The following is a 10,989-nucleotide window of genomic DNA, read 5'->3' on the forward strand; positions in this document are numbered from 1 at the left end:
TTGTCCCCCTTCTTATACACCGGCACTATTTCTGCCCCCTTCCAAGATTTAGGTACATCCATACCTTGTGCTACGGCGTTAGCCACATACAAAATGCAGACCCGCCATCGCCCTCTGTTGTTTAGAAATAGATCTGCGGGGACACAATCCATGCCGGTAGCGCGACCCTCTGTGACTTGGTCCAAAGCCCTATCCACTTCCCCTAAATTAAAAACAGGCTCCTCATAAAAGGTATAATCAAAAGAACCTTCACTGTTTTCAGATGCACTATTGGCGTATTGGGGCTTGAAATAGTCGACCCATGACTTTCGGTCGACATTATTTTGGGGGTTCTCACTGTGCCCTCCCCTGTCCCATTTAAAAATGTCCCAAAAAAGTTTGGGATTCTTAGCGTTACACGCCGCTTTTAGATCATGCCACATGCCCTCTTCCCATTCCCTTTTAGCTTTGTATTGCTTAAGCCTATAGTTTGCTTGGGCCTGTTTTATTATACACATATCTTTGGATTTTAAGGCTTGACCCAGCTCAACCCTGGCTTGGCGGCAAGATCCGTCGTACCATCTCTCAGATTTTTTAGTTTGTGTTCTTCTTTTTCCTGAGTTGGGTTTGCAGAAGTATGTTTTTAGTTTAGTGAAAAACCTATTATGTACCTCCAACAGATGATTAGGGGGAGATCCATTCAGGGTGGCTACCTCCATAGCCTCTAGTGCCCCCGCCAGATCTTCCTCAAGATTATCAATAATATCCTGGAGATCTGCAACTTGGCACCATTTGAGGTGGCGCTCATCATTTGCCAGGACTGAATCTGGAGGTGTATTACCCTCATAGGGATCATCCACTTTATGTATGCCCAGATTAAATATTGCGGTCAGGGGATTGTGGTCACTCTCAATACGAGTCACTACCTCCATATCAAGGAGAGTAGACCACATCTTCAGGGGACAAGTAAATAATCAATATTGCTTGCCCTGACGCCGTTGTCGAAAGTTTCTTTTCCCATTTTGTCTGACAATGTGCGCCCATTGGCAGCTCGGAGCTCGTTTTCAATACAGAGGCCCTTTAACTGTATTGCGGCCTCAGTCCATTTTCTTATGGGATTGGTGTCAAGCTGAGGAACTCCCCACCTGGCATCCTCGTCCTCTGTTAAATGTATGCCGTCCAAACCTAGGGGTTCAAAAGTAGTGTTGAAATCACCGGCAATTAGTGACAATATATTGGGGGGGGTCGCCTGAAGTAATTTATCCAGTTCCTCTACAACTTCAGATTTCTTTCCACCCTGGAGCCCCCTTGCATAAACATTGTAAATATCAATTGCTAAGTTAGCAGGGAAACTAAACCTAACACCAAGAATATCATTACTTTTTAGAGACTGCCTAACCCACATTACTAAACCCCCCATAGAACGACCATGGCTTTTCTTAATAGCACGCACAAAGAAATTCAGATATCCTACTCTAAACATTGGTTCAACCGTCCACACCTCTTGAAACAAACAAATATCAAATCGATCAATGAATTCTGCCCAAGCCTGGGAATTTAGTTTTGACCCCAGTCCCGCAACATTCCATGAGACTAACGATGTGTGACGTAAAGGTCCATCAGGTGTTGCGTCCAATTCGCCCCTTAAGTGGCAGCCCCCTGTGCCAAGATGTACATTATTGTGCTTACCCAAGAGCAGAACTACATTTGGGACCTCAGTAGTGATATCACATATATTACTTTGGCCAACCTCAGCCTCCCCTACTTCCCTAGTTTTTAAAATAGACACTTGCCCTATCCTGGTCTCTGTCCCCTCCCTTATAACCCCTACTCTGCAACCCAGGGTAGACCTTTGCGGTTCATACTGTCAATCACAGTCCCCTAGTCCCGACAAGGCCTGGAATCTGTTAAACAGCCTTACGTTCCCTAGTGGACAAGGGTTTGATACAACTCCATGTGGGAACATATTCCTCTCGAAGGAAACCGGAATCGGGGGGCCATAAAAGTAAGCTAGGGGTAGAACGTGTATCTCTTTTGGGTGATCATTATGGGGCCAATTACAGATGTAGTTTACACATTTCTGTCTCTAAAATTGATAACGATGCAGTCTCCTGCCACCGTCTTACAACCCCTGCCTATCCAATTAACTCTCCTAACCCCCATTATATCAGCTCGCGTATTCACTGGCAAAGGGCGGTTCTTGTTAAGCCAGAAAATACATTTATGCTTTAGGTCTAGGTGTGATTCTCGCTTTCCCTGAATTACTGGTGGAACCCCTACCAAGACTACCCCAAAAGGGGCTGATTGGGGAGGGAGGTCAATGTAGGGTAAAAAAGGCTCATTGTGAGGCTTGGGTAAAACAGGCAATTTTTGCTGTCTAGCGTCCAACCTGGTAATGGCATCTTGATTACTCTCTTTGCTCAATGGTGTCACTCCCACCCCTGCATGGTTGGACACCTGGGGGAGATTTTTCAGAGCCAAAGAAGTTTGGGGCGCCCCACTATCCTTGCGTGCATTTCTCACCCCGGTCAGAGGAGGGGGTTGAGAGTTAGTAGTATGCACCTTGTCGGTAGCCAGGGGTGGCACAACCCCCTGTCCTGAGCCGGCACCACTATTGAGACCAGTTGAATCAAGGGCTACAGGTGTTTTCGCCCGGGCAATGTGGCCACTGTGCCTTGATCCTGCCTGTTTCTGGGCTGTTACCAAATTCAGTTCAAGGCACACTAGTCTATTTTCAATAGAGTCCAACCGCTCATGCAACGGGTGGCAGATTTTCTTAAAAGTGCCCTCCAGTCTTTTCCAAAATAAAGGTCCCAAGTCCAAATGTGACTCCTCCCCCCTGGTGTCCAACTGGCTTTCCTGCCCATTTTTATCGGCCATGCCATGTTGTATCGGGCTGTTTGGTATAGTCACTGCTGGGTCGTCGACAGAGACAGTATTTTTACATGACCTTGCTTTTTTTCCTCCAGCATTAATTTGCGGCCCAGGACGCCTCCTTTTTGCTTGCACCCTCCCCTTCGGCTGGACCATAGTTGGTTTTACTTGCCCAGCTGATCTAGTTTTAATGTTAGGTGATGGTGCTCTCTCTGTGTCACTTGCAGGTACTCCATCTCCTGACGAGTTTTCACTTATGTTCAGGATGGTTACTGGCTGAGGCGAAAGGGTAGTTACCACCCCCGACGGAGGAAGCGTGCCCTGTGAGTCGGAATGAAGGTGTATCGGAGATCTGGCTTCTGCCAGAGGGCCCAGCGAAGACCTTTTGTGAAAAGATGTGTCCAAGGATAGCCTTTTCTCAGTTAGTTCAATATCCTTAGCAAGTGTGGTAGATACCCTGATGAGGAAGTTATCTAAGGTTCCCATTAATGATCCCCCCATAGATTTCCTGCTGCTTGGGCCAACATCTGGTGGGGTAGCCATCCTTGGTTAATCCTGGATGTTACTCGATGCGAATAGCAGATAATGCAAAGTAGATGTCACGACAATTTAATGTATTACGAGACTGACCTTTAAGATGCTGCACCAGATGTCAGAGGGGTGGCCCGTCCCGTCCTTTACCGGTCTTGAACGGGCTTAAACGGGCCCGCCCTTGGCCCGGGCTTAGCCCGGCTGGTCCCGTGCGTGTCCCGCGTCGCAGGAGAAGCGCCGTTGCTTTTCAGCGCCTCCGGGCGAGGGCGATGACGTCGGTGGGCGGGGCTTGCGGGAATTGTGGGGGCTGTAGTCCCCCCGCTCGGCGGCCGTGATGTGGAAGCGCGGCGGCGGGGGGGACCAGGCACCCAGATGGCAGCACTCCCAATTCTGCAGCACAGGGCCCCGAGACAGTATTTCCCCAGCAACAGGGAACACAGAAGGTGCAAAAAGGGCTCACGGAAGAAAACGGCTCCCACTCCTCCAGTGGAGCGCCGCTGCTTTTCAGCGCCTCCGGGCGCGGGCGATGACGTCGGTGGGCGGGGCTTGCGGGAATTGTGGGGGCTGTAGTCCCCCCGCTCGGCGGCCGCGATGTGGAAGCACGGCAGCGGAGGGGACCTGGCACCCAGATGGCAGCACTCCCGATTCTGCAGCACAGGGCCCGAGACAGTATTTCCCCAGCAACAGGGAACAAAGAAGGTGCAAAAAGGGCTCACGGAAGAAAACGACTCCTGCTCCTCCAGTGGAGCGCCGCTGCTTTTCAGCGCCTCCGGGCGCGGGCGATGACGTCGGTGGGCGGGGCTTGCGGGAATTGTGGGGGCTGTAGTCCCCCCGCTCGGCGGCCGCGATGTGGAAGCCCGGCATCGGGGGGGACCAGGCACCCAGATGGCAGCACTCCCGATTCTGCAGCACAGGGCCCCGAGACAGTATTTCCCCAGTAACAGGGAACAAAGAAGGTGCAAAAAGGGCTCACGGAAGAAAACGGCTCCCGCTCCTCCAGTGGAGCGCCGCTGCTTTTCCGCGCCTCCGGGCACGGGCGATGACGTCGGTGAGCGGGGCTTGCGGGAATTTTGGGGGCTGTAGTCCCCCCGCTCGGCGGCCGCGATGTGGAAGCGCGGCGGCGGGGGGGACCCGCACCCAGATGGCAGGACTCCCGATTCTGCAGCACAAGGCCCCGAGACAGCATTTCCCCAGCAACAGGGAACAAAGAAGGTGCAAAAAGGGCTCACGGACGAAAACGGCTCCCGTCACTCTGTCACTTTTGAGGCCATGCTGAGTCAAAACCCTGTGCCTGCTTCAAGCAGGCATAAGGATAGACGCAGCACTTTAAAGATAGGGCACACCCGAGCCTTGCTGCAGCTGCGTCGCGCTTGCGACACAACTCCAGCAATGTGCCGCCTTTACGCCTGCAGATGGGTCACGCATCTGTCCATTTTGCCCCATGGTGGCACAGCCATGACGCACAATGACTGCCGCATCCATGCTGATATGCAGGGATGCGCCAGTTATTGTAAATCGGCCCCACTGTGCTTAAGACCATAGGTTTAAATTCCCATTGATCACTTTCTGACCCAAGACAATATATTATACAATTTACATTGTAAAATGGTATTATGTATGAACAGTGCTATACCAACAAGTACCACTACGATAATTCCACTTTAAAAACCATCATATACAGCTTTGCAAGTGCTTAGTGCACATCACTGTCACTGACCTCCCAGAAATTCCAGCTCACACCCCATACACTTCTAAATTGAAAGTTAATCCTTACATCCAGGCTTTTACCTATTCTCAGCCTTGAATATTGTCCAGGGGCCTTGACTGCTCAAGTACTGTTGTAGTTGGGGAGGGCAGTGATATCCCACCATCAATCGCTGCATTCCATGCAGCAGGTGCATTTATCCACCTGGCTGTCTGCTGAAGATGCACAGTTCCCCTTCTCTCTCCATTTACCCATTTTCTCTGCATACCATGCAGCAGGTGCCTGAACCTAACGGGCTCTCTCCAAATTATCCGGATGGCTCACCTCTCACTGACTGACTGACTCTCTCACTGACTGACTGACTCTCTCACTGACTGACTGACTCTCTCTCTCACTGACTGACTCTCTCTCACTGACTGACTCTCTCACTCTCTCTCTCTCTCACTGACTGACTGACTCTCTCTCACTCACTCTCTCACTGACTGACTCTTTCACTCACTGACTGATTGAATCTCACTGACTGTTATACAGGTACTATTTCACAACCTTCACCTGCCTGTTATTTATGCCCCAAATAACAACAAAAAACCATAACAGGCAACCATTGGGACAGGCAGATAGAAGTTGCCAGTATGGAAAGGACAAAAAAACCTCAAGACATTATTTATTGTTAATACTTTTTTAATATGCTTTCTTGGTAATATAAAAGGTAACAAAAATGCGTCTGGCACTTCTTTATTATAACTTTTCAGCATGCTGCAAACTTCTGTAAGGCACAGCTTAAAGACATATGCACAGTCATTATCTCTGGCTAAATACTCATAAGGTCCCAAAGGCAAGACCTATTGGGTATGCAGAGCTTGTTTAATATCGTCTAGGATCTTTGAGTAACCAGATCTCAAATGTGATTGTTGCAGTTGTACTGGTCGATAATATCTACTGTTGCTCCAGCGGCAGCAGAAGGGCAATGTGGATGGCCCTTGAAGCGGTCACGGGTAGGGTCCAATATGCAATTAAAGTTGCCTCCCCAAATTTGCGGAAGATCAGCCACTTTAAGTAGGAGACCGAGTCAATGGCAAAACTGCGGATGATCGTGGTTGGGGTCATATATATTCACTAACTTGACATTTAGTCCTTCTTTGTGGATACAGGACGTGTAATGATTAGGCACACATGTCTGACCTTCATTTACATGACACCCTGCTCCGAAGGGTTGCCAGGAGTGACTTATATGAAATAAGAGGGGATTTTGGGGCTTGGCAAGTAGTTTTAAATGCCAAGTCGAAGTGGAATAATACCAGGCGAGGAACTCAAAGTATTGTCTCTGCGAGAAAGACCCACAGCTCAATTTCCATATTTAAAGTGTATTTCAACCTGTACTCCACAGTATGTACATCTGTTGAATGTTCAAATAATTATTCAAGACTATTGGAAGCAGAAAAAATTATGCAAGTGAATGAAGGAGGACAACTTAGAAAAGGAAAGAAACGTGGGCCATACAAGAAATGGTTATTAGAGGTAAGCACACATTATAAAACATTACACTAAATCTGTTCAGAGGACACTTCGATCTACAAAACATATTTACTCACAACGGCCAGTAACCTTAGAAGACACTCTCTTTTATAATGACAATTATATTAAAGTCTGCTTTCTACACAATTCACTTTCAACTGAAAATTGTCCTCGAATTGCATAGAGGTTTGTGTTTAGAGATTAGGGTGATATCAATTGTCCAATATACAGAGACACTAAGATCTAGTTAATAGTACTTCAGATGCCTCATCTTTCTTTTTGAGGCAGCAGTGTGAAACAGGTTTTCTTGCTAAGGGAATGATCTGCTCTGCATGATTTTTGATGTACCCTGCTGATTTCTTTTTTGCGGTTGTTTAGTTAGGCAAGTCCTTAATAGAAGAAACATGTAAGTGAGTAAATAAATGTTGTCTATGCATTTAATATATTACTGTAATCGTCTTCAAATTCATGTTCTGCGGAGACAAAGCAATGCGTTTTGAAATTAAATGGCGCAGTAATTTTAACGTGATCACAAAGTTAAATTGTCCAGTTTGAGAATACATTATTCACCAAACTAGCTTCTCTGATTTTACTTTAAGAAGTTGCAAAAAGTCCTGTGCTACATGTTACCAAGTGCTAAATTGAATTAATTGGTCTCTTTCTGCATGAGGGTAGACAGAACATTTCATTAAGGAAGCAGATGACAACATTATACAATATGCAGCACCAAAGAAAGTAAAAGAAGGATCCTTGCAGACTTCAAGCACAGCAGATGACATTATCCCCAAAGGTACAGTATGAAATTATATACTCCCTTTTATACCTCTTGCATTAACAATTTGATGCATGAAAGTATATAGTTTGAAAGCGCATCACCTGCAAAAATGAAGGTCCTCATCAACCCACATTGAGTTTCTGCCACAGAAAATGTACTTGGCTACTGACACATAATGCATTTACAATCTAATTAAACATATTTTACTTACTAAATGTACAATAACATATTTTCTTTTGTTACAGTTCTTCATACATCACCTGTTGCAGACCACTGTACATTGCATTCAGACAACCGTACAGCATTACCAGATTATACCCAACCAGTAGATGACACAGATGAAGATTCAATTGACGCTGTTTGGGATACACTTTGTAGCAGCTTAAAAGGTGAAATGGATGCTCAGCTTAAAGATGATTTAATTAATGATTCGGATTCTGGTTTTGAACAACTTATGGATCAAGTTGGATATACCATTCAAAATGAGTACGAAGAAATTAAAAATGTGTTCTGATCAAACTAATAGCACAGATGAATCATCACCTATTTTTGAGGGCTCCAATAAATGTTTAGGGGTGGTCATACTATTGCTTTGTTGCTTTATTATTCGTTTTCGTGTGAGTGGTGAGGTAGCTGGCTATATGCTGAATCTCATCTATTTGCTATTGCCACATGCCAACAGAATGTTCAAAACTATGTATCACCTTCACAAATATATCAAAAAAAGTGTTAAGGCCCCAATTAGTACTTACTATTGTGCCACTTGCTATACACATGTTGATAAAAACACTCAGACCTGTCCTAACCAACATTGTTTGAAAGATTTGATTCAAAGTGACTCAGTCTCCTATTTCATTCAGCATAGCCTAATTGCACAGTTACAGACTATGTTTCGGTGAAAACATTTTACAGAAAAGGTAAGGAAACATCGATTTGAACACTATATGGAGAATGAGAAACAAACAATGAAAGATGTATATGATGGGGAAATGTATTTGGATTTATTCAAGAGTGGATTCCTGAAAAACCCTAACAGCCTTTCATTTGCAATGAACACAGATGGCGTTCCTGTATTTAAAAGTTCTAAAATATCAATGTGGCCAGTGTACTTAATGGTAAATGAGCTGCCTGTATCTCAAAGAAAGCTGTGTGAAAATATATTACTATATGGTATTTGGGTTCCCACAAAAAGGCCAATATTGTGGTCTTTCTTAAAACCATTATATGAGGAACTTGCACAGCTGGAAAGTGGAGTTTCATTTAAAGATCATAACAATTGTAGTTTTACTTGCCACGCTACACTTCTGACAATCACGTGTGATTTACCAGCTCATTGTCTTGCTTCAAGCAGTACCCAGTTTAATGAGAAGTTTGGGTACTGGCATTTTCTACAAGAGGGTGAAGTGACTGTTTCAGGAAAAGGGCAATGTAGAGTATTTCCTTACAATGCTGAAAACCCAAAAGGCCCACCAAGGACACTCAATACTATTAAATCTGATGTAAACAGTGCAATAGCTAATATCGAGAGTGGACTTTCTGATTACAGTGTAAGAGGGAACAAAGGTCCCATGTGGTTCATGTTTTTTAAACATTTTTGTGTAACCAGAGGGTTTGTGATTGATTAAATGCATGGTGTCTGCAGTGGCATTACGAAATTGTTGATGACCATCTGGTTCACTAAAGAATATAAGCATCATTCATACTCTTTTTATGATAAAGTCAAAATAGTTAATGTCTATTTGAAACAGATAAAACCCACACTGGACGTTAGTAGAGTTCCAAGGTCTGTTGATGAACTACCATATTGGAAGACCTCAGAGTTTCGAAACTTTCTTTTATTTTATAGAATGCCTGTGTTAAAACATGTTTTAGATAGCTCACGCTATTTACCCTTTTGTTTACTTATGAAAGCAATTCATAAGCTATTAAATGATGACATTAGCCAGGAAGATTTAAATATAGCAGAACAGTGTTTACTTTTGTTTGTGCAACTGTTTAATGATTTATATGAAAAAAGATTTTTAACAATGAATGTTCATCAATTGGTCCACTTAGTAGACAGTGTAAGAGCAACAGGGCCTCTGTTTACTGCTAATTGTTTTGTTTTTGAAGATCTTAATGGTTTTCTTTTACAACATGTGCATGGTACAGTAGCCATAGAACACACATTCTAGATGCAGTAAATATGATACAAGTAATACCTGTGTTAATGGAAAATCATTTGCCTCCTGATGTTGTTGAGGCTGAATTTTACCAGAGTATGATGTGTTCATATAATGGAAAGAGACAGCGATACTTAAAAATAGAAAAATGCATTTACAGTGTTGGTTCTACATACCCTTACAGCTTAAGAGAGAATGAATATATATCAGTAACTCAGCTCACTCATATTTTAGGCTCGGGTGTAGTAGCCTTTAACAAAATATTTTTAAAACAAAGCAATCTTCTTTTTTTACAGCTCAAATTACACTCGTATTCAGAGGAGAGACCAAAGTGTCATAAAATATGAAACAGTACCTGGAGTGTTTGCCTATGGCAGAGTCACTAGATTCATTCAGTGTAAGCAGGCAGACGTGTCTCTTAACCTAGCTCCCATAGTTCCACTTAAGTGTGAATCCTATGACATCAGGGAACCAGTTCACCTGGTAGTAGTAGATAACAACATCACAGCTATCAGGATATCAATGATAAAATGTGACTGTTTTTACATTCAGGTAGAAAATGAATCATTTGTAAGTGAAATGCCAAATCGATTTGAAATAGATTAAGGCAAATCAGGATAGAAAGTTCTCCTACATGCACGTTTCTTTTTATAGCACATTTGATTAGAAATCATCTTGATAAGCATTCTTAACCAGTGCTCCAAGGACACCTAGGGGACCACGACACCTACGCAGGAGTCCTAGACTGCTCATAAAATATAGAAATGTTGGCCAAATAATAAAGTGTATATCAATATAGGAGCAAAATGTACAACTGAAATATCAAAAAAAATATATAAATGTGCAGCTAATAATTCATTTGGTATCCTCACATTCATTTTTGGAAGCAGTTCAAGTACAGCAAATACAATATAGTATAGCCAATGGCTGGTCTCAATTTAGTTTAGAAAAGCTTCAAACTTACCATTAAAAGTAAAAAAAAAAAAAAAGAAATTGCATTTGTTTGTGAATTCAATGAAATATTTACTATTTTGTGTATTTGTTTGATGGATGCTTGTTTCTGTCACTTTGTGTATTATTTTGCGGTGCAAATCATTAAATATCAGATGGCTAAATAAAGATTCTGCTGCATAATGTGCCTCCAGTGATTGCATAATGTGCAGCATTTATTTCTGTTACGTTATTTAGTCTATCCTGCCACATATTTTCATACTTCATTGACCCTTAACTTCAGTGACTATGCATACAATGGCCAATGTTCATCTTTATTAATGTTAGGCATTGATCCTTTTACAGTGGATGCTAATTTTACATGTTTTGTACAAAAAGAAAGTGACAAAAATAAAAATACATTAAAAAAAAATAACCTATGACTTATGCAGAGTTTGGTAAAGCAAATTGTATGCTCAGTTGTATATAATAGAAAACGTATATGTCGTTTTGCGTTT

General features: G+C 43.3%; 1 pseudogene; it reads left to right on the plus strand.

The window, feature by feature from the left end:
* Positions 1-6,535: 6,535 nt before the first annotated feature.
* LOC144820255 (uncharacterized) lies at positions 6,536-10,147 on the plus strand (annotated as a pseudogene).
* Positions 10,148-10,989: the final 842 nt, after the last annotated feature.

This window comes from Lissotriton helveticus, chromosome 2_1, assembly GCF_964261635.1.
Source record: "Lissotriton helveticus chromosome 2_1, aLisHel1.1, whole genome shotgun sequence".
Classification (NCBI taxonomy): domain Eukaryota; kingdom Metazoa; phylum Chordata; class Amphibia; order Caudata; family Salamandridae; genus Lissotriton; species Lissotriton helveticus.